The sequence below is a fragment of the Ursus americanus genome, chromosome 5 (genome assembly GCF_024610735.1).
Source record: "Ursus americanus isolate L20-20 chromosome 5, mUrsAme1.1.p, whole genome shotgun sequence".
Classification (NCBI taxonomy): domain Eukaryota; kingdom Metazoa; phylum Chordata; class Mammalia; order Carnivora; family Ursidae; genus Ursus; species Ursus americanus.
In genome coordinates this window covers 5,595,201-5,616,335 of record NC_142131.1, presented here as the reverse complement: position 1 = coordinate 5,616,335, position 21,135 = coordinate 5,595,201, and the positions used below count along the sequence as shown (strand labels likewise).

The following is a 21,135-nucleotide window of genomic DNA, read 5'->3' as shown; positions in this document are numbered from 1 at the left end:
GAAAAAAGTCAAGAAAGGAAGCACAGAACATGTGGGAGAAATATAAAACACACAGCATGGCAGAGAATTGAGCCCAACAATAGTGATAATTATATTTAATGTGATGGACTAAACACAAGTCAGAGATTCTCATACTGATTAAAAAACAAGACCCAGCACACTTTAAATATAAAGACAGACTAATATACCAACTTGCACTTTTAGTTCCGAAAAAGAAAGAGCTCACAAACTGTCACTTCCATTCTTACTAGAAAAAGCTGGATAAACTGAAAATCAGTTATTTTTCTTAGACTCCTCAGAACAGTGAGATTGCAGGGCAAACCAATCCCAAAATATGGAGAGTCAAGAGCATCTAGGGAGACACAGTCAAGATCTGCTTACCTGGATAGAAATGCTAGAGCTATAATATACTGGGTGGAACATTTAAATGGTAATTTTGACTAATCGCTAGATTATGTGTGGAGGATTAAAGTAGTATAAAATAAATATCCAGGAGTCCATACTGATATAAATGAATGATTGAATAAATGCTTAAATAAGAGAAAAGAGATAACTCTTCCATCCAGGAAATTCCAAATAATTTATGTAGGTACTGTACCTTATAGGAGGTGTGAATGCTCTTAAGTTTGGGCTGGACATAATGACTTACCTCCAAAAAGCACAGATGGAAAGCATGAAGAAGAGTGGAGAAAAAGAGGAACTCTGTAAGTGGAGAAACCTGACAATACCACGTCATGCAGGTGATAAAGGCCAAAATCAATAGTAATAAGTTCTGTTGTTCGCATGTACTTTTGATATAATGTAATACAAATGACACATTTCATCTGCAGTTTTCCTGCTGAAAACCTAAAACCACAGCCTAATTATGAGAAAAACTTCAGACAAATCCCAGCTGAGGGATAGTCTACAAAATATCTGACCAGTAATCTCAGAATCATCAAGGTCATCAAAACAAGAAAAGTCTGAGAAACTGTCAGCAACCAAGAGGAGCCTAAGGGGACATGACCACTAAATGCAATATGGTTTCCTGGCTGGAATTCAAGAACAGAAAAGGGATATTAAGGAAAAACGTTTTGAAAATTGAAAAAAGTGTGGACGTAAGTTAGTAATAATTATGATAAATGTACCATACTACTAAAAGAGGACAATGGGAGAAACTGGATAAGGGTTATATGGTAGCTCTCTATACTGTCTTCTTAATTTGTACATCTAACTCTATTCTAAAATAAAAATCATATTTAAACAAAGCAAACAAGCCAAGGAGACAGTAGATTCCAGAATACTCTGATCAAGTTGAAGGAGGCACAGCTTTCAGGAGAGAGAAGACTGCTCACAGGCCAAAAGGATAAGGAAGGCTGGGGTGAGGCCCATAGAAACATTTTCCTTCAGTTTTCCCAAAATATAGATGGTGTAAGAACTATCTTTAGTTTTACATTAAAGGTTTTAATCAAGAGGGAAGCGGGGAGAATGGTTGGCATTTATGCTGTATATGAAAGATTGTCAAATCAAACTGAAACATTGAGATTTTTCCACATGATTTGTCTAGTCCTCATGAAGTTGGTACTCCCAGTGGTGTCTGACAAACCAGCCGAGCTGTATGTGGAGTGGTGGGCAGCCCACCCAGGAATAGACATCATGGGTGGGGAGGCTGCTATTGCAGAGTGGGGAGGTACCTGGTGGGAGGATCATAAACCCAGGAGCCCAGCCTAAGGAGGAGAATATCCTAACCTTTTGGCAGATTGTGAAGAAAACTCTTTCTTGAACAGAATATCTTCTTTTTTCAGACAGCCAGGGGACATATTTTTTATATCCTCACTGAGGGTACATAAGTAACCCAGATCAAATTGTATTGCAAAGGTAAGGCACAACCAAAATGTATGAAAAGCAAAGTCAGTTTCAGTATTCCAGTTTAATAAAATAGAATTTTTTAAAAAAGAAGATATATCATGAAAACCCTAAACTCAATAAAAATGGCATGAGATCATTCTCAAAAAAATCCTCAAAACAAAGACAATAAAGTGAAATATTTCCTAATGGTAAAAATATCAATTCACTAAGAAGACATGAAAATTCTAAATTGCATTCCCCTAGTATTTGAGAAAATTCTGTTTTCATTTATCTAGAAGATGCAATATAATACAGAACTTTGGAATACAAACTGCAAAAAAGTTCAATACTAAAGGAAGAAATAGACAAATCCATAAACATATTGATATCCCTCTTTCAGTATTTGGTAGAATAAGAGACAGAAAACGTTAGTAAAGACAAAGAGGGTTTGAGCAACGCTATCGACCAACTTGTAATTTACATTTAAAGAAGATGGCATCCAACAAATACAAAATATGCTTTCTTTTCAAGTGCAAGTAGAGCATTCAATGGGATATATACCTCACACTGGTCTATAAAACAAGTCTCAGTTAATACCAAAGGACAGAAATAAAACTGAATATGTTGTCTGACTACAAAAAATTGAATTAGAAATTAATAAGAATTTTTTTTCTAAAAACCCCATATATGAGAGAAAGAGAAAAGAAAGAGGAAAGGAGGAGGGAGGGAGGAAAAGATCGGAAGGCAAGTTAGAAAGTATTTCAAAATGGATGATAATATAACAAAATATTATAAAAACTTACTGTATGGAGTTAAAATAGTGCTTAGAGGGAGATATATAGATTTAGACACTTACATTTTTTATTTTCTTCTTTTACCATCTCTCTAAAATACAAAGTGAAAAAGAGGGAAGGGAAGAAAAACTAGGAGATAAGGATATTCTTATATATTTCTTCTCAGCAAAAGTATTAGAGAATTCCCTTTTTTCTGGGTGTGTGTGTATCTTCCTCCTTTTTTTGTCATTCTGTGGGATATGGTCATAATTGATGGTTTATTTAGTATTTTTTTTTTAAATTTCAAATGTTCATATAAAAATAGGAAGTTAATGAAGAGCCAGTGTTTATTTTAGCCACGTACTCACAAACCACCTTTAGAAAAATCTTAACATGATTTCATATTCATTTACATCATTTTTTCAAAGGCAGAAAAAGTGCAACTACCGTCAAAGAATGTTGTGTAAACCTTTCCAATTTCTGCTCCAGGAAGAATTAATTAATATTAGCATTTACCATGCTCACTTGTTTTTGATTATATGTATACATCCATCAGTCTTTCAAAATGTTATGTTTTAAACTTCATGGAAATGGTCTTAGTGAATATGTCAGTTTTTAGTTTGCCCCTTTTTTGCTCAAAATACCGTTTTTGAGATTTAATATATTCATAAATATAGCCACGTGTGAGTTTCTTTAGAGAATATATCGCGGTCATAAATTATGTTAATATTCATCTTTACTTGAAATTGCCAAAAACGATCCTCTATTTCTTAGTACTCTTCAGAATGTATGAATGTCTCAAATACCTACTCCTGATCAAGATTGTTTTCACCAGACCATTTCCATTCTGATGGATGTGAAATAATTATTTTACTGTGGCATTAATTTGTAATTTCATGCTTACTAATATATTTGGCATTTTCCTTGTTTTATTAACCATTCTGATTTCCTTTTCTGTGAATACTCTCTGCATATCTCTTGTCATTTTTTTTTTCTGATTGGCTACACTGTGGGTTTTTAAGATTCATTTATTTGAAAGAGAGAGAAAGAGAGAGAGAGCCTGTGCACACTAGCAATGGGCGGGGCAGAGGGAGAGGGATAGAGAAAATCTCAAGCAGACTCCCCCTCTGAGCCCAATGTGGGGCTTGATCCCACGACCCTGAGATCCAGACTGGAACCGAAACCAAGAGTTAGAGGCTTGACTGAGCGAGCCACCCAGGCGCCCCTGGATACTATGTTTTTTTATTGATTTGCTGGCATTTGTATATTCTCCAAATACCTCCTGATTTTCTTCTACTGTGAAGTTTATCTTTCTCCTTTGTTTATTTTTTTAACATAAATGTTTAATTTCAATAAATATTCCTATGTCTGGAGGGTTTTGGTTTCTTTTCTAAGAAATCTATTCCTAAACTAATGTCTCAGTGATATATTTTCTTCTCAAAGTTTTACGGATTTGCGTTTGACATTTACCTTTACTCCACCATTTTGTCTTTTTGTTGTTTAAGAAAGAGATTTAAATTTATGTTCTTCTTATATGAATAATTTTTCACCAGCACTTACTAACTAGTCCATCATTTTTAGTCATTTACAATACTACCTCTGTAATATATTAATTCAATATAAGTGCAAATTTTTTCTCTATTCTATTGATCTATTTATCAACCCCTGTCTCTGTCAGCTCACACTATATTAATTACTAAGGCTGCAAATGAATCTTCATATCTAATAAGAATTATCTTTCATACACTGCTCCTCAAAATTGTCTTTTTTGTTTTTTGCTTCCCTGAGAGCTTTTAGGATCAATTTGAAAGGTTCTAAAGTGCTCTTTAGATTATAGATTTATTTGGAGAAGAATGTATATTTTCAAGCTATTGATTGACCTTCCTTTATAATTTTTTATATTTAGATCTCCTTATATATTCTTAACTAGTTTCTAACAGTTGGTTGCATCATTTTTAGGTTTATTTCTACATATCTTACAGTTTATTTTTGTTAATATGGAGTATTTTTTATTATATTTTAAATGGGTTATTAGTTTTGTATACAAATGCTGTTGATTTATATGTTAACTCTCGTGTTCAACAACCTTGCTAAATTTTCTTAAAATATTAGATTTTCTGTGTAGAATTGAGGAAGGATTTGGTGTAGATATTTTGTCCAAAAATAGGAACTACTTGGTTGGTTACTTTCCAATTTTTATGCTTTTATCTATGATTTATCCAACAATGTATTGTGTTTTTAAGGAAGGTCTGTCTAAATCATGAGGTTACTGTGCCATCTTAAACTGTACCTTTCTCGATTATTGGCCCAAGTAAAGAAGAGGGACCAATGAGGCTGACTGTACATCAGAAGAATAATGGATTGTTTTAGGAATAAATTACAAATTTCTTATTTTTAATTCAGACCTCCGTTATCCTTGAAAATTTTCTCAAGGTAAGAGGAGAATGCTGAGAATGAGTTTTCTGTGCCCCTTGGTTTTCTCCTTTAAGAGATGAAATTATCAGAGGTGGACTGGATTCATTAAGAAGTGGTTTTACTTATCTTAAAAACCTATATAATAATATATCGTAATATATACTAGAAGACAGTAGAGGACCCAAATCTAAATGACATTTCTTTAGACTTACATAGTCAGCCCACTTGGTTAGTTTTCTTCTTTAATTAGTTGTTCAGTTTTAAAACTCTTACTTTCAACTTCTCTTGAAAATCAGAAGATGAGGCTACATTCCAGATGGCAATATTCTAGTGGATTTAAATAGTTTCCTCTTCAAGTGGAGCATGCATTCTCCTGTGTGCCATAATCCCAGCTACTGCTTTTGGCTTCTTTTATACTGAGACAAAGTGTCACTTGCCAATTTTCATCCTAATTTCTGCTTTTATTTTTCTCTCTTCACTATGAGTTAAGATCTTCCCACATTTGTGCTACTTCCTATCTGCTATTTGCTTTTGAGCGTTCTAACCTTCTTGTAGGATTTTTTTATATGAAGTGTTTTCCTCCTCCAAATCTCCTCTTCCCTGAACATGGAAAAATCCAATTCAGTGGCAACGTGTACCTTTTTGGAATCCACCCAGTTCTGATAGAACATATATTCCATGTATCCAACAGTATACATTTCCCCTGGATTCTCTCTTTCCTGGGTTTTCAGCCTCTACTTCACTGTGGTTCAGTCCGTTTTTTTTTTACTTTTTGTGAGCTCTGCTTCTATGCGGCTGACCTTACCAGAAATTCTGAACATGCTTTTGCCTGTCTGCCCTGGTTATTAGCAGTGACCTGGCAGATTCAGTTCATTCAAACAGCTGCTACAATTTAGCACAAAGCTGCATAAGACTTATGCACCTGTGCTTCTGGACCTGGACTCTCTGGTGTTCATCCCAGGTTGTCTCCTAGAATGTGAATCCATGGGAAACAGAATTAGTTTTTCTCTTAAGGTTATATAATTTGACTCTTACGTATTTCACACAAAGGAATTTTCCCATACATACACTATTCACCTTAAATTTAATTTCATCTCATTATTTCCTTTAAATGTGTTCAGTTAGTTACTCTCTCCACTTGTTATTTGTACACTATTATCATTTTCTTACTTTGTTGTTCTTTAGAACTTACAAAAAATCTTTAGCACCTTTAATCTTGCTTTATAAATATTTTCTTCCATCCTCTTTCTCATACTCTTATCAATCTTATCCATTGATCTTCTCAGGGGTTCTTATATGTGCACATGGCTCTTGGATAATGAGATGCCAAGGCTGACCAGGAGCCCCAGCATCATTCTGGACAGCCACTCCAAGAGAGCTCATTTCATCCCAGCTCTGTGATGTGGGGCTCTTTACATTCCCTTCCAAGTAATAATGGGATCATTTCTCTTTCTCTGTGTCTCTGTATTATTTTAAATCATTTACTAAACAAGTCTCACACTAGATAGCTTTCTTCTTTCCTTTTTCATTCAGTTACACTTTTTACATTTATTAGTCAATGGTAAATATATTTTTATTCTGTCTTCTCATGTCTCCTCACATGCTGACCACTTTATGTATTTTATGTCATTCACTTACCATAAATGCGTTTTCCAGTATTATATGGTCTCCCGTGGCATGTCAAGCAACTAACAATTCATTTTTTGTTGAGTAAGTTTTAGCTCAAGATCAGACTATGATAATTAATCTTTTTATAAAATCATAAATATTTTAAAGAAAAATATTCACTAGAGCCTAAACTAAGAATTTATATGTCCTTGAATAATTTTGTGTGTTAAAATGGTCCGTTTCAGTTTTGTATCTCTTGGACATATTCACACATTCACACATTTTAAAATTTGGAATAAATAGTGACTAACTTAAAAAAAGCTTGGGTAATTAAATCTTAAATGTATAATATATTGTTCTTAATTTGAATCATATATTCTGTTCTTAATTAATATCCCATGAAAACATCTCCTCCCTCTCCATTATAAATATTGTATAATACTATATGAGAACTTGTGACCTTCTATTAGGTTTTTCACACCTTTTTTAAAATATTTTTTTATTATATTATGTTAGTCACCATACAGTACATCCCTGGTTTTTGATGTAAAGTTCGATGATTCATTACTTGCGTGTAACACCCAGTGCACTATGCAATACATGCCCTCCTTACTACCCATCACCAGCCTATCCCATTCCCCCACCCCCACCCCTCTGAAGCCCTCAGTTTGTTTCTCAGAGTCCATAGGTTTTTCACACCTTAACACAATCCTTAAAATACTCCTCTCGAATTCTGAAATATTTTAACACCAAATAAAGCTAAAACAATGAAGACAAGCTTACAATAACTAAATGGATAACTGATTTTCCTATTTAAAATATAAACCAGCCTACTTAGATTATTTTCATCTCTAATGTAAACACTTTTTAACTTATTATCATGTGATACTTGGTTATCTTAGAGGTCATCTCTCTGTCTATGTGAACTTCCTTCATTATTCAGTTTTTAGTATGTAATTTCCCCTTCCTGAGACCTAGAAAATATTTTCAAGGAATCCATAAAAATGTTATTGTTAATTTTAATTATTGAGGAAGTTCAAATTATTTCATGTAAAATCATGTTAAGAAGAACGGACTACTGTGAAGAATTATGATGGTGGCTTGGTTTAGGTAGGAGGGCAGGTCTGAAATATATGTGGAAGAAGTACAGAGGTAATAAGTACGATCTCTGTGTTGCTCCTTTCTTCCCAGGCTAAATGGCAAAGGCCACTGTCACCAACACATAAAGTAATTTTGTGCAGCAAGGAGAAGGGACCAAACCAGCATGTGTCTTTTTCTGTGCCTGTTATTTGCTGTCTCCTGCTATTCCATGTTCTCCTAGACACAAACTTCCTACTTCCTCAACCCCAGTGTGACAGGCCCATTTGTTATCAGTGACCTTAGTGAACATCCAGTCTAGGTCAGAGATTTTCCACTTAAGGAACTATAAATTCTACAGGAGCACCAGATGAAACGTTTTTCTTTTTTGCCAGAGAATGGGAAGTGTTTGTTACCTAGGATCACAACAGAATTAATAGAAAACTATTTTTCTCAAACCATATAACTTAATATGATTAATTGGTTATTTTTATTGGCTAATATTAAAGTTAATTGGCTAATAAAATGTTTACATTATTAATTGGTAAATAACATTTTTTGAAGTCAGCTTGGAATTATTTTCACACTCGATCATACTAGCTGCTTCTTCTTTATTTTTTTTAAGATTTTATTTATTTATTTGACAGAGCACAAGCAGGGGGGTGAGCAGAGGGAAAGGGAGAAGCAGGCTCCCTGCTGAGCAGGGAACCCAGTGTGGGGCTCAATCCCAGGACCCCCAGGACCCCGGGATCATGACCTTAGCAAAGGCAGACACTTAACCAACTGAGCTACCCAGGTTCCCACTGTAATAGCTTCTGTGTTTAAGTTCCTTCATCAGAAAATGGGGACAGTTACAGTTAATACCGTAAGGTTGTTTTGAAAATTAAAGGAGACAGTGCTTATAAAGTGCTTAACAGTGTCTGTAACATCGTAATCTTTCAATACATGTTAACTCATTATTTTTTGTTATTATTATCTCAGAGTTGTTTTTATGTAATCACCAAAGGGCATTTTGGGATTACACTGTGATATGTTAGCTGTTTGTTTCCTTACTGGATAGATTATTTCATATGTAGTAGTAGTAGATGTAAAGTAACTAAAGGTAAAGATGAGTTACAAATAGGAAAACAAGGTAGTCAGATTTCTCAATTATTAATGCAGTTCTAAAATAGATGTCAAAATAGAGCTCAGCATGAACATAGATGTTCTTAAAAAATAGTGCAGACTTCCTGGGTCAAAAGGAGTCAAAATAATAGAGACTATTGGATTGCTAGCTCTGAAATCAAAAACAGTAGGACATATCCATGACCCACAACTCAAGAATGCTTCAAGCAAGGTAAACATTGAATAACACTAAAAGAATTAATGAATTTTTTAAATGGGATTACATATAGTAACTACGGGAGACACTAGAAAGTGTCATTGTTATATTCAGCATACTGAAATTCTCAGAACAATGCTTAGTGGTCCTGTGTTCATTAAAGATTAGTCACTTTGGATGAAAAAAGTCTGGTAAACTCTGATAGTTACTTTATTTGATGGAATTACCATTTTTTAGTGAAATATTTTAGAACGTTATTGCAATTTTCAGGGTAAGAAGAAGAAAATGCACAGGCAGTGGCTTTTAGACCAATGGTGTAAAAGAAAAGGAAAGAATATTTCAATTTATTAATTTTTAAAAGAACTACAGTTTACTTGAGGTCTGGATAAAAAGAAGACATTCTGTCTAATAGCAACATATCCCATGATCGTAAAGAAGGACCTGCCATTTATTATGTTAGTTTGTACCAATTGATGAAGGGATCAGATATAATACATGTGTCTCTCGAGACACGTATAACAATAGGAAATTTGATCATGCCATATTTGCAGGAAGAACAAAATGTTAGGATAGGTAAAAAGGTAATATGAGAGGTAATTTGATTTGGTGAACTCCAAATGACTTTGGAGACTGCACATGAAATTTTGATGAGTGGTCACAGCTAGGCTGGAAGAGCCAAAGATCAAACTTCATACTTCTGGTTGCTTCTGTTTCTTTGTCCTTTCTGTATGCTATCAAAAGATGCATTCAGTCTCTGAGAAAGAAAAGTCTCATTATAGTGAAACAATGTGTTAAATAATGTAATTATTTGTAAGCTCACATTTACTTTGTGAGCTCTTTATAAGCTCACATGTGCCAATTTTAATTTGTCATTCTTCTATGTGTAGAAAAGAGATACTCATTATCTCTTTGTTCTTTACCAAGCAAATCAGAATTGCTATGAAGTCTAGAGTTGGGTAAGGATGAATAATATAAAGTATAGAGATACTTCCTTTAAAAAACAAATTAAAAGGTTAAGTGAATGATAACTGGAGAACATAATGTAAAGGCAGACGAGGATGAGCCTTTTCCAAACTCTAATCATAGAAGCAAAGTACTTCAGTTATTTGAGGAAGAGGTTCATGCTTAAAAAAGTAATACATAAAATATTATATTATGCAATCAAAATAGTCAATGATTCCCATCTGCCTCCAGGACTAAATCTAAATTCTTTACATTGGTCTAAATTTACCTACTTCTTACCATTTCCCTAATCAAACAGTTTATTCAAGGAAAACTGTTTAATGTATTATCCCTGAAAATAGTCTTATGTGTGCCCTGATTTTAGTATTTGCTCACACTTTATGTCTTTTTAGAATGCCCTTCATTTTTCTCCATGCTCAGCTAAAATCTGCCTTTTCTTCTTAAATCAGGTCAGGATTCATTTCATCCCATGGAATTCTAGTTTTAGTTTCTTCCTGGCATTTATTGAGATCTGTGTCATTAGCCTGGAACTAGCTCTAGGATAAGGACCCCAGAGATCTTGCCTTTGGAACCCTGATATTTAGTACTAAGCTTTGTATAGATACGTGTGTAATAATCATTTTTTTAGGTAAGGATGCTGTTGATGAAATGACATGTGGTGATATTTTATATCCAGATATACTATTTGCAAGGCATTCTGTAAGGAATTATTCCTTGTCAAACCAAGAGCATTTAACTGTACATGAGTAATCTTTCTATCACTCTAAATCCTATTGTAAGAAGTAGGCTCTTCAGAAGATTGAAAGATAGAATTTTAGAAAATGAATTAATTTTTGTATATCTACTTATGAAGCATCTAAGCAGTGGTTATTATGTACTGGGCATCAAGATAGGTACTGTTTGGGAAAAACAATCAATGACTGGAATATTTTACAATACTATTTTTCTTCAAAATGGCTTTCTCCTTATTTACTTTTGTCCTATGTTAATAATTCTACAAATAGAGAATAAACAGATTAAAAGAGTACATTAGACTTTCTGACAATAATTTAGTCTGTGTTCCTTAGTGCCTGCAGCTATCTCTATGCCTAAAGGGAGATAGATAGATAGATAGATAGATAGATAGATAGATAGATAGATAGATAGGACATGTTTTAAAAGGTTGCTGCTTCTTACAAATGAAATAAAGAGAAGGGTTAAATAATTAGTATATTTTGTATTATATGTGAATGAATAATTTCTCATGAAGTCACTTAATTAGGAAACCTACAAAATAATATGCATGAAGCATTAAATAAGAACTGAGCTGGCTGCAATGGGAATAGGGGTAAATAGATGACAAAAGAAAATATTTAATATTATTTGATGAAAAGTTTATTTATTTATTTGTTTTATAGCCCACAGCAAGTGCCACTTTCAGATGATAAGAAGATGACAACTTACTTTGCCACATGAAACTTTAAACCCTTCTATCACTGAGGCAGGGGTAATATTGACATTTGCAATGTGAAACCTAGCACACAAATGCAAGGGGAGCAGAGCAATCAAATATGCCTATGAACACAAAAAGGACTCTCCTAGTTGGCCAAAATGCATTCAGTCACGTGGCTCTGAAAGTCAAAGGTCCAAAATAAAAATCAAAGTCTGAATTAAATAAGGTACATTTATTCCCATGCAGTTGTTTAAAAATACACTAAATAATTATGCTTCTGCAGTTAGGGTTACAAGAGGATATGATACAAAGACGATCCAAAGCTTCCAGCTCAAAATGTTTTCAGTGTTTAAATGGACACATTTTAAATGAAGTAAACCTTCTGATTATTCAAGTTATAAAAATGCTAAAAATATGTTGTATAAACAAAGCATTTATTGTTAGCATAAACTTAGGAAGTCACTGTAGCTACCTTTAAGCAAAAGGGGAATTTTTACAATGATTGTTAAGTAGCTCATGAATTCTTGGAAAGGCAAGAGAATTAGATTAGAAGCTATGCTGCCAGGAATAAAGCCCAGAGTACAGTGGGATAACCCCAGTGGTAACCTACTGTCTCACTTACCACACCCTCTGATGCAGGGCAGTGTTCACTACATTTAGAATCTGTCACCAATTCCTTTTTTCAGAACATACAGGTGTGTGTGTGTGTGTGTATGTGTGTGTGTGTGCATGTGTGTAGATATACCTACATATCTATATATAATCTATACATCCATATGTACTATCAAATTCATGTAGGTCTCCTTCAATAGTGTGGGTTTTAGTTGTTCTCAATGCAGCCTTTGATGTTTTCATAAAGTCCTGAAAGAGGAGAACACTCCAGATATTATATATATGTATACATATATATGTATATAAATACATATATATATATGTATTTATTTACAATGGGTAAAATGGGGAGAAGCAAGTTTATTTGTGGTGTATTTACATATTATAAGAACCACTTTGGTATCTTTCATCACACCATGCCCTGAAGGCGTTGGGTTGCAGGTGGCTGGAGGAGAGTCCGGCAGATGTAAGTGGGCAGCTACTGCACGGTACGGGGACTGTGGAGGGAGTACTCTTCTTGCCCTTCAGTTTACTAACTTGGGCAAAAACCAGTTTGCCATATGTGGAAGAATGTTGTTAGAGGTTAAAAGGAGAAAAAAAAAACCGAATTAAAGATGTCACGTGCCAGAAGTCACAAAAATTGAATTTAAAAGGATTAAAAGACCCAGGAGAAGTAACATTCTTTAACATTCATGAAGCATACCCCTGAGATTAAACTCTGATTTCTGAGGAAAAAAGCATTAACTAAATTCTGATTCAACAAAATGTTTTCCTCCAATTTAAATTTAATTCTATACAGAAAAGCTTTCTTGCTTTGCACCCAAAAATGGGTTTATTTATAGACATTCTCTTTTGCAATTATGCAAGTGCTAGCAATTATAAATGATGGTGTGCCTTTCTCTATTCTTATTCCTTTCTAGTATTCCTTTGTCTCCAGTAATTCTTCCTTCTTGTGATATAACTCTCTTAAAAGAAAGAAGAGAATTTACTATGAAAGCAAATTGTTTTTTCATTTTTTTTTTGTTTTTATTATCAAAACCTGCTTAAATTTGCTATGTGTTTTAAGAAGAAAGATGATTGTAACATTTTTCAGGTTAAGTTGGTTACTGTATTATAAACATCAAAAAAAAAAATCCACAGTATAACAAATCCAATCAATGAGTGATATAAAAGTCTTTAGGGGGGCGCCTGGGTGGCACAGACGTTAAGCGTCTGCCTTTGGCTCAGGGCGTGATCCCTGCGTTATGGGATCGAGCCCCACATCAGGCTCCTCCGCGATGAGCCCGCTTCTTCCTCTCCCACTCCCCCTGCTTGTGTTCCCTCTCTCGCTGGCTGTCTCTATCTCTGTCGAATAAATAAATAAAATCTTTAAAAAAAAAAAAGTCTTTAGGTTTTCTGGTGACAAGATTATACATTGACAATGTTCAATTTAGACAGGCCTCTAATACATCAAAGAATAAGGGTGGTCTCCATTATTCAGGCACTGCACAACTTTTTGTTTAAAAATGTTTTCCTTGGGGCACCTGGGTGGCTCAGTCATTAAGCATCTGCCTTCAGCTCAGGGCGTGATACCAGAGTCCTGGGATGGAGCCCCATATCAGGCTCCTCCACTGGGAGCCTGCTTCTTCCTCTCCCACTCCCCCTGTCTGTGTTCCGTCTCTCGCTGGATGTGACTCTGTCTGTCAAATAAATAAATAAAATCTTTAAAAAACATTAAAATAAAATAAATAAAAATGTTTTCCAAAGAATAGTTTTAGTAAATGGAGATGATTACTTGGATGATGATAAACAACTTAACAAAAGAAATTGTAATGAAAGATGTACATCTGTAATTAACTGTTTGGCCTCAGTGTGATTTTTAATCTGGTATAAAAAACAAACACTATTAGACTTACAGATGTTGATGAGTAAACAAACTCCCCCCACTAAAATTTTGTTCATATAGATATTGATATTTTTGAGGTAAAGAGATCTGGTGAATTCCTCCTGGTCTGTCTTGGTCAACAATACTACCTATTTAGTAACAAGATAGAACTGGTCCCCAGGTATGTCTGACTCATGTTTCCACTATGAAACATGATGGTTATTACCCAGTTGTGCTATTTTATTATAGCACTTCCCCTCCTCAAAAAAAAAAAATTGCAAAAATACAGCAATCACAGTATGCCCTTCTGTCATTTAGGCAGGGGAAGACTTGTTTCTTTATTAATGCTTGATTTGAATATTTGTCTAAGAGCCTCCAGAGGGCTCTCTGAGTTACAAAATAGTCTGGCAGTCTTCTCAGGTATGAGGGTGTTCTCCCTGGGTGCTATTTTCCCTTCTTCCAAACACTAATGCAGGACAACAGGATTAGCTGTAACTGTAGAAAACCAGTCCATCATCCCCAAGCTAAATGCCCGTTAAGGACAACATAACTCTTTTCTCTGCAAGTTAAGGGTCAAGTATAGTATGTCTTATTTCTAAAGAAATGAGAAAACTGAATCTAAGTGATAGCCAGAAATGATGTCAAGCAATAATAAACACAATCTTATTGCATGATGAATAGAAATAATAGCCAAGGTAGCACCAGTGGAATGATCTATCAAGGACCACCAGGAGTGAGCCCTCCCAGTAGATAAGGATCTAAATCTAAGTGACCCAAAGGGAGCAAGTAGACAGACACAAATTTCATATATATTTAACTGCATATTATGTATACTGGAACATACATAAGAAAAACTTCATATGATTGAGTTAGAGGGTATTACAGAAAGTAAGGTAAATTTAGGATGAAAAGCTTGAGTGAATGGAAGAAGGTTAATTCCCTCAACGTCTCTGAAGCCCCAGGTTCCAAAACAATTCTAATGTAAGAATTATAATGGTAAAAATTTTCTAAATACTAATAACAATAGTTTATTTCTAGTAGTTTCAAAGAGAAAGAAAAAACAAAAAGAGGTAATGCCCAGATGCCCACCAAGGATCTGAATTCATGAATCTTCAAAGCAATACTTGTTATTTTTCTTTGAAATGTTACCTATAGAAAATTCAGATCCACATTATATTAAAATATAATATGTTATCAATTGTCTTTCCAAGTGACAGAGCACTACCTATATCTTACTGGCATGTGATGTTAAGTTACATGTACATGACATGATATGGCTCAACTATAAATGTCCAGGGAAAAGGAAAAAGTACTGCTCAGTATTTACAGCAAAAAGAGAAACTCTTATAGCAGCAACCAGAAAGCATCCAGAGTGTAAATGGCTTTCCCATAGTAGAGTGGTGTTACTGCTTGAATTGTGGCCCTTAAAAAGATATATTTATGTCCCAACCCCTGGAACCTGAGAGAGTGACCATCTTTGGCAATACGGTCTTTGCACATGTAAGCAAATTAAGATGAGGTCATACTTAATTAGGATGGGCCCTATTCCTATAAGACTGGTGTCCTATAAGAAGAGAAGAGACTTAAGGAGAGAGAACAAACAATGTTGATGGAGTGAGGTGGGGGGGATGAGCTGAATGGGTGACGGGATTAAGGAGGGCACTTGTTACATGAGCAGTGGATGTTATGTGTGTGGCACAGTCTTACACTGGAGAAAAGCTAACATCTGTTGGCTTTGTATATCAGAACAGAAATGGTTAATGCAATTTAAATTTAAAAAAATAAAAAAATAAAAAAGAAATGGCTAGTGCAGAAGAAATACTAGTGATAACCATAAAAACATTTTATTAACATTTTATTTGATACAAACAGAAGAACATATGTGTGTATTATAAAACATAAAACACTAACTAATATGCTTGAACCACCATAGAACCCAAGAAGAGTAGTAGGAGATGAGGTTGGGGAGAGACTAGAAAGCCAGATTGTACAGGATTTTGTAGCCCACATTGAGGCCATAATCTTTCACTTAAGTAAAAAGAAGAGGCATCCTAAGATTTGATGTAACTTTGATTTTAAAGCTGAGCCTTACACAAGGACCATGACACAAATATCTCTTGTGTATACCCAAAGCTCTGGTGCAGTATTGTGCTTCCGTGTTGATTGGCCAAATGATATATGAGCGCTTTCACATATCACTCTTGACTTCACAAAAATCTCCAGGATAAAAGAACTGAAAGACCAGCCTGCCACTGTCTTAAGTAAAGCATGATCCATATAGGAAGGCAGTATTACGTACTGACTGAGACCACAGACACTGGAAGCAAGCTGTCTGGATTTGACACCCTTTTCATCATATACTAGTTTCAAACCTTCGGTTTCCTCATTTTTAAAATCCCTACTTCCTTGAAGAGGGGAGCTGATGTAAATATTAAATGTGAAATTGTACGAAAAGCCATAGTCTCATCTTGGAACAGAGTAAGAAGTCCCACTTATCCATATGATACCACAGGGTAGCTGTAAGGGTTTCATGAGATGATCCAAGTAAGGACACATAGCAAGCACTCCTTAATACCTATATTTGTGTATCATTATTACTGTTGTTGGCAAAACCAACTTTCAAAATACATTATTAAACATTATGCATTTTCAGGCAATAATTTAATAGACTCCATTGTACTTAGCATGCAGAATGAAAATGACAATTACAACAATTACAATTTCCATTTTAATCCAATGCAGTTCAACAGAAGATTAGATACTTGTATGAACACTAATAATGTTTGCAGAAAATTCACGATGAAAGAAATTGCAGGCATCTAGAAAAAGGGTCAGGGAAAGAACATAAAACAGAACCTTTCACAGTTATTGATATCATTCTTTTAAAATTTACACAAAATGTTTCCTTTGGGTCTTTGGACATTTTTATTGCAACACACTGTTTACATCACACTTATGGATGAAGGTATTTTACTAGGATCATATAAGAGGAGATAAAATTGTCCTTTTGACCCTTACCCCTACCCTAATCATACCCCATGCTCAGGAATCAAAGCCATAGTTATTTTTCAAATCAACTAACAAATATTTAATCGGTTCCTTGAAAAGATACATACTAGGTATTATTGGAGTTTTATCACATTATGGCAAATTCTGAAATAGATTGACATCTGAGTAAATTTCAATTTCAATATAGATAATATTTCCCCCCTATAATCGGTTTGCAATGAGCAACCTACCATTTTATCTTTACCTAGAAGTTCTAGAGATTTTGCCCTTTAATGTCTAAATTGATTCCATTCTCTTTCCACAACTAACGACCGCATTTGGTTCATTTTCAATAAAATTTAATGACTAAATTAAAAAGGTTAATCAGGTTTAAATAAAGATGAGGGTGAAATTTCTTCCATATTTGTCTGGCTCCCAACCTCCTTTCTGCTAACTTTGAATTCTGCCTTCTGTGAAAATTATGCCCTCTAAAAACAAGTGTTGTGAAAAGGGCCATATGGGGCAAAATTGAGTTTTGGCATCCAAAATGTAAGAATATTTTTAAATAAAAACTTTATAACAAGTGAGGTAGCCATTTAACTAACATTTTAGGTAGGGATCGTTGCTTTTCATTTGGATGAAGAGAAACTAAAAAACCCCAGGAGAAAATATAACATCAGAATACTTCACTAAACATTAAAAAAAACGGGCATGAGACAGTAACTTGAGGTCTATACTGAATCCCATTGAAGGCTGTAATTAGCCCATGCTTTAGTATTTTGTACAATACAATGAAGGACTATTTTACCCAATATATCTTAATTAAAAGCAAAAACACAATACAACACAAAGCTACCATCAAAGAGGCGTTATTGGCACTCACATAATACAGAAGATGGGGAAGGATTTTGTTTTCTTTGTTTGGCAAGAAAATTGGAACTAGGCATTCTATTTTCCACACTGCTCTCAATATAGAAGCATTTGTATACCAAAAATTGCATTTGCACTGTAAATTATATGGATGAAAGCCACACAGAAAGAGATAGTTTGTTGTTTTATAATTCAATAGTAGTAATGCTTGGATTTCTTTTCTTTCTCTTTCACAAAGAAAATAATTATTGGAAGCTTGGTTTCTACCACAATGCATTAGTTAAATATTCTAATGTACATGTTTTATATTCCTTTTTCACTAGGATGCATTAATTATGCAGTAGCATTAAAATATACACACAAAATCATTTTCTTGTCACCTCAATTTTAAATTTTGAATATCAAAGAAACCAGAACTGTCCACTGTGGTCTGTTCTTTGTAATTTCCTAATATGAGGGAAGAAAAACAATGAATTAAATTGTAGTCTTTAAAAATCATGAATAAATTCTCTCCCAGAATCCAGTTATCTCTATACTGAATATAAGCAAGGGGGGGGGGGTGAAATAAAGGTGTTTAAATAGCATCAAAGATCCACTATGTGACCATTTATAAAGAGATTTTAGCCAACTTTAATGAGACAGTTGAAGAGTAAAAATGAAAACAGAGTTCTAAATAATTTTTATGGAGAAAGACAACCCAAATACTAGAGTCAACCATAAGACAGACCATAAGGAATGTTTGAAGTTCTAACATCTTTTATTTTACATCTGATATCTAAAATGTTATTTCTAGCAAATTCCTCAAGGATTTGTAAACTGCAATGCCTTACCAACTGGGGAGCAAAATGAACAATGATATACCAGCTGACTACTTCCACACAGTGCTGAATGAATCTCTCTAACTTGCTATAAAGCTTAAACTGAACTATGAGGGCTGGCTCATTCTAACTGCTCTTGAAAAATGGGAAGCAGGAGAAGAGTCAAGAAAGTACAGCCTATCATTAATATAGTCTAGTTGCATTGATTACAGATGAGGAATCAGAGAGATGAACTGAGTTTCCCCAAAACAAAAAGATAATACCAAAGGGAAGACCAGAACCCAGGACATCTATTTCCCAAACTCTTTCTTTGGTACCAACTTCACAAAGATGAAATGCTTTTTAATATCCAGCTCTACAAAAGATAAGCCAATTGACCAAAACAAACAGGAAGTTGTGAAGTAGAATTCAGTGCCTGTCCTGAACCTCTATACCATCCTTGTAGTAATTGCCCCATGACATAGTGGAAGAGCAAATCCCATAAATGTACCAAGGACAACAAAAAAGTAATGCTCTTCAGTGAACAGTTCATAACTTACTCTATCTGTGTCTATTGGAAGAATTATGGCAACTAACCTAAAACTGTGGAGGGTGAGGGTCTTTAATAAGATGGAATACAAAATTTAGATGGGATAAGAAGTTTAGAAAAACTATGGAACTAGGGTTTACTGGGATCTGCCTCAATCTAGGTCATATGTAAGTCTTGATTTTAGCAATAATAGATTAAATCATCAGAGTGTTGGATCTGATAAATGTGGCTGAAATAACAGGATATTCACAGAAAAATCCATTAGTACTGCATTAGGTATGTCACAAATACCTAATCAGTGAATATTAGATATTGTTGATTATTTTATCACAATGTAACAGAATGCATTTTTGAAGATATATTCTTCATTAGATTAAAACGTTGATGATAAAAACTATTCTAACCAGGCATTGCCTGCTAAAGATCAGTAGGCAGTGAGTTGGCTGGAAAAGCTAACGGAGAAGCAAAAATGAGGAGATAAGTCAAAGGCTGAAGTCTAAATAGATCGTACATAAAAACTACATAAAATCATGAAGTAGTCTCCAGTGGTGTACTTATATAAACAAATCTTACCTGTAATCTGCAGGAGAAACAAAAGAAAGAGAGAGAGGGGTGAAGAGGAGAATAAACAGCTATGTTTCTCCACCCATTCTGGCTCCCCTCTGTGTTTAAACCTATTAATGAATCCATCAGGAAAGGTCATCTCTAGAGGCAGAAAAGTGTAGTCACTTTGGAAAGTTCTGCTCTAATGATTTATGTTGTGTAGTTTCCTTATTTGTGTTTTTAGGAGGCACAATCTTAATGAGTCAGTCTTAAGTTCTTTTCACTTTGGGGCCATCAGTAATGTATTACATATTATTTTTTCAGTTAAATGAAGTATCTGCTTTCTGACTTTCATAACAGGCAATATACTTAAAGAATTCAAATGTGCATACTGCAACCGAATGAATTTCATAGCAATATCTGTGTGGCTCTCTTAAGTCCAAATTTCCAGTTTGCTGAATTTTAGAGTATTGTCCAATTTTTGTATAAGAAATCCTAAAGACAGGGATGCCATCTTTGTATTCCTTTTATGCCCAAAGTCTAACAAGGTGACTGGTATATAGTAGGTACTTAAAATATATAAGGAATAAATATATGTGTAAACATGGGAAATAAAGGCTAATGTGACAGAACTTAAAAAGGTTAGATTTTGTTTTTGAATTATTTTATTTTTTTATGTCGTGATTTAAAAGCAGGTAGTTTCTTTTTTTATCGTATACTTTACATTCTTTTTCTTTCTCCATTTGCTATAGTATCTGTGATTGTTTAAAAACAGTAATAGTTGGGCTGTAGAAGGGAGAGAGCCTTTGCCACTGTGAGTGGGGCCCAGGCCGCCGACCTTTGGATGGGGAGTCTTCTCTGGTGACTGTCACTTTAGCCCTTCCAGTGTGGCCACAGTGGGGTTGCTCTGCTCTGCTCCATTACCTTTTTCTAAAGATTCATCCTGACTTTTCTCCCCACTTGCCTATAGAAGAATGCAGTGCCTTCATTAACTTGCTTAAGGAATGTCACAAAAATCACAGCATTCTGAAATTTTTTGGTCATTGCAATGATCTTAATCCAGAGATGAGAAAATGCTTGAAGAATGAGTGCATGGAAAAGAGGACCAAGAGCAGGGAGCATGAAAATGCATGTGAAATAAACTTTTTTTTTTAAGTACACTCCATGCCCACAGTGGGGCTTGAACTCACTACCTTGAGATCCAGAATCGCATGCTATTCTGACTGAGTCAGCCAGGTTCCCCTGAAAGACTTTTTAATCCTGCATCGGAATCTGAAAAATAAATCACAGGCATACCTCAGGAGAAAAAAAAAAAGTAATAGTTGGCTTTATTATGAATTTTATGATACCTCCAAAATTCAATCTGGAGAATAAAAATCTATATATAGTTATATTGTATAAATTTGGTAAATAGTAACTTTTTTCCTCAAATGCTAGCTCAGAGGAATCCCTGCCTTTTTCCTATATACATATGAGGCTCCTCCAGATCCCAGAC

At 34.5% G+C, this 21,135-nt stretch overlaps 1 pseudogene; it reads left to right on the top strand.

Moving 5' to 3' along the window:
• The first annotated feature begins 1,001 nt into the window (after positions 1-1,001).
• Positions 1,002-20,923, top strand: LOC148110029 (COX assembly mitochondrial protein 2 homolog pseudogene; annotated as a pseudogene).
• Positions 20,924-21,135: the final 212 nt, after the last annotated feature.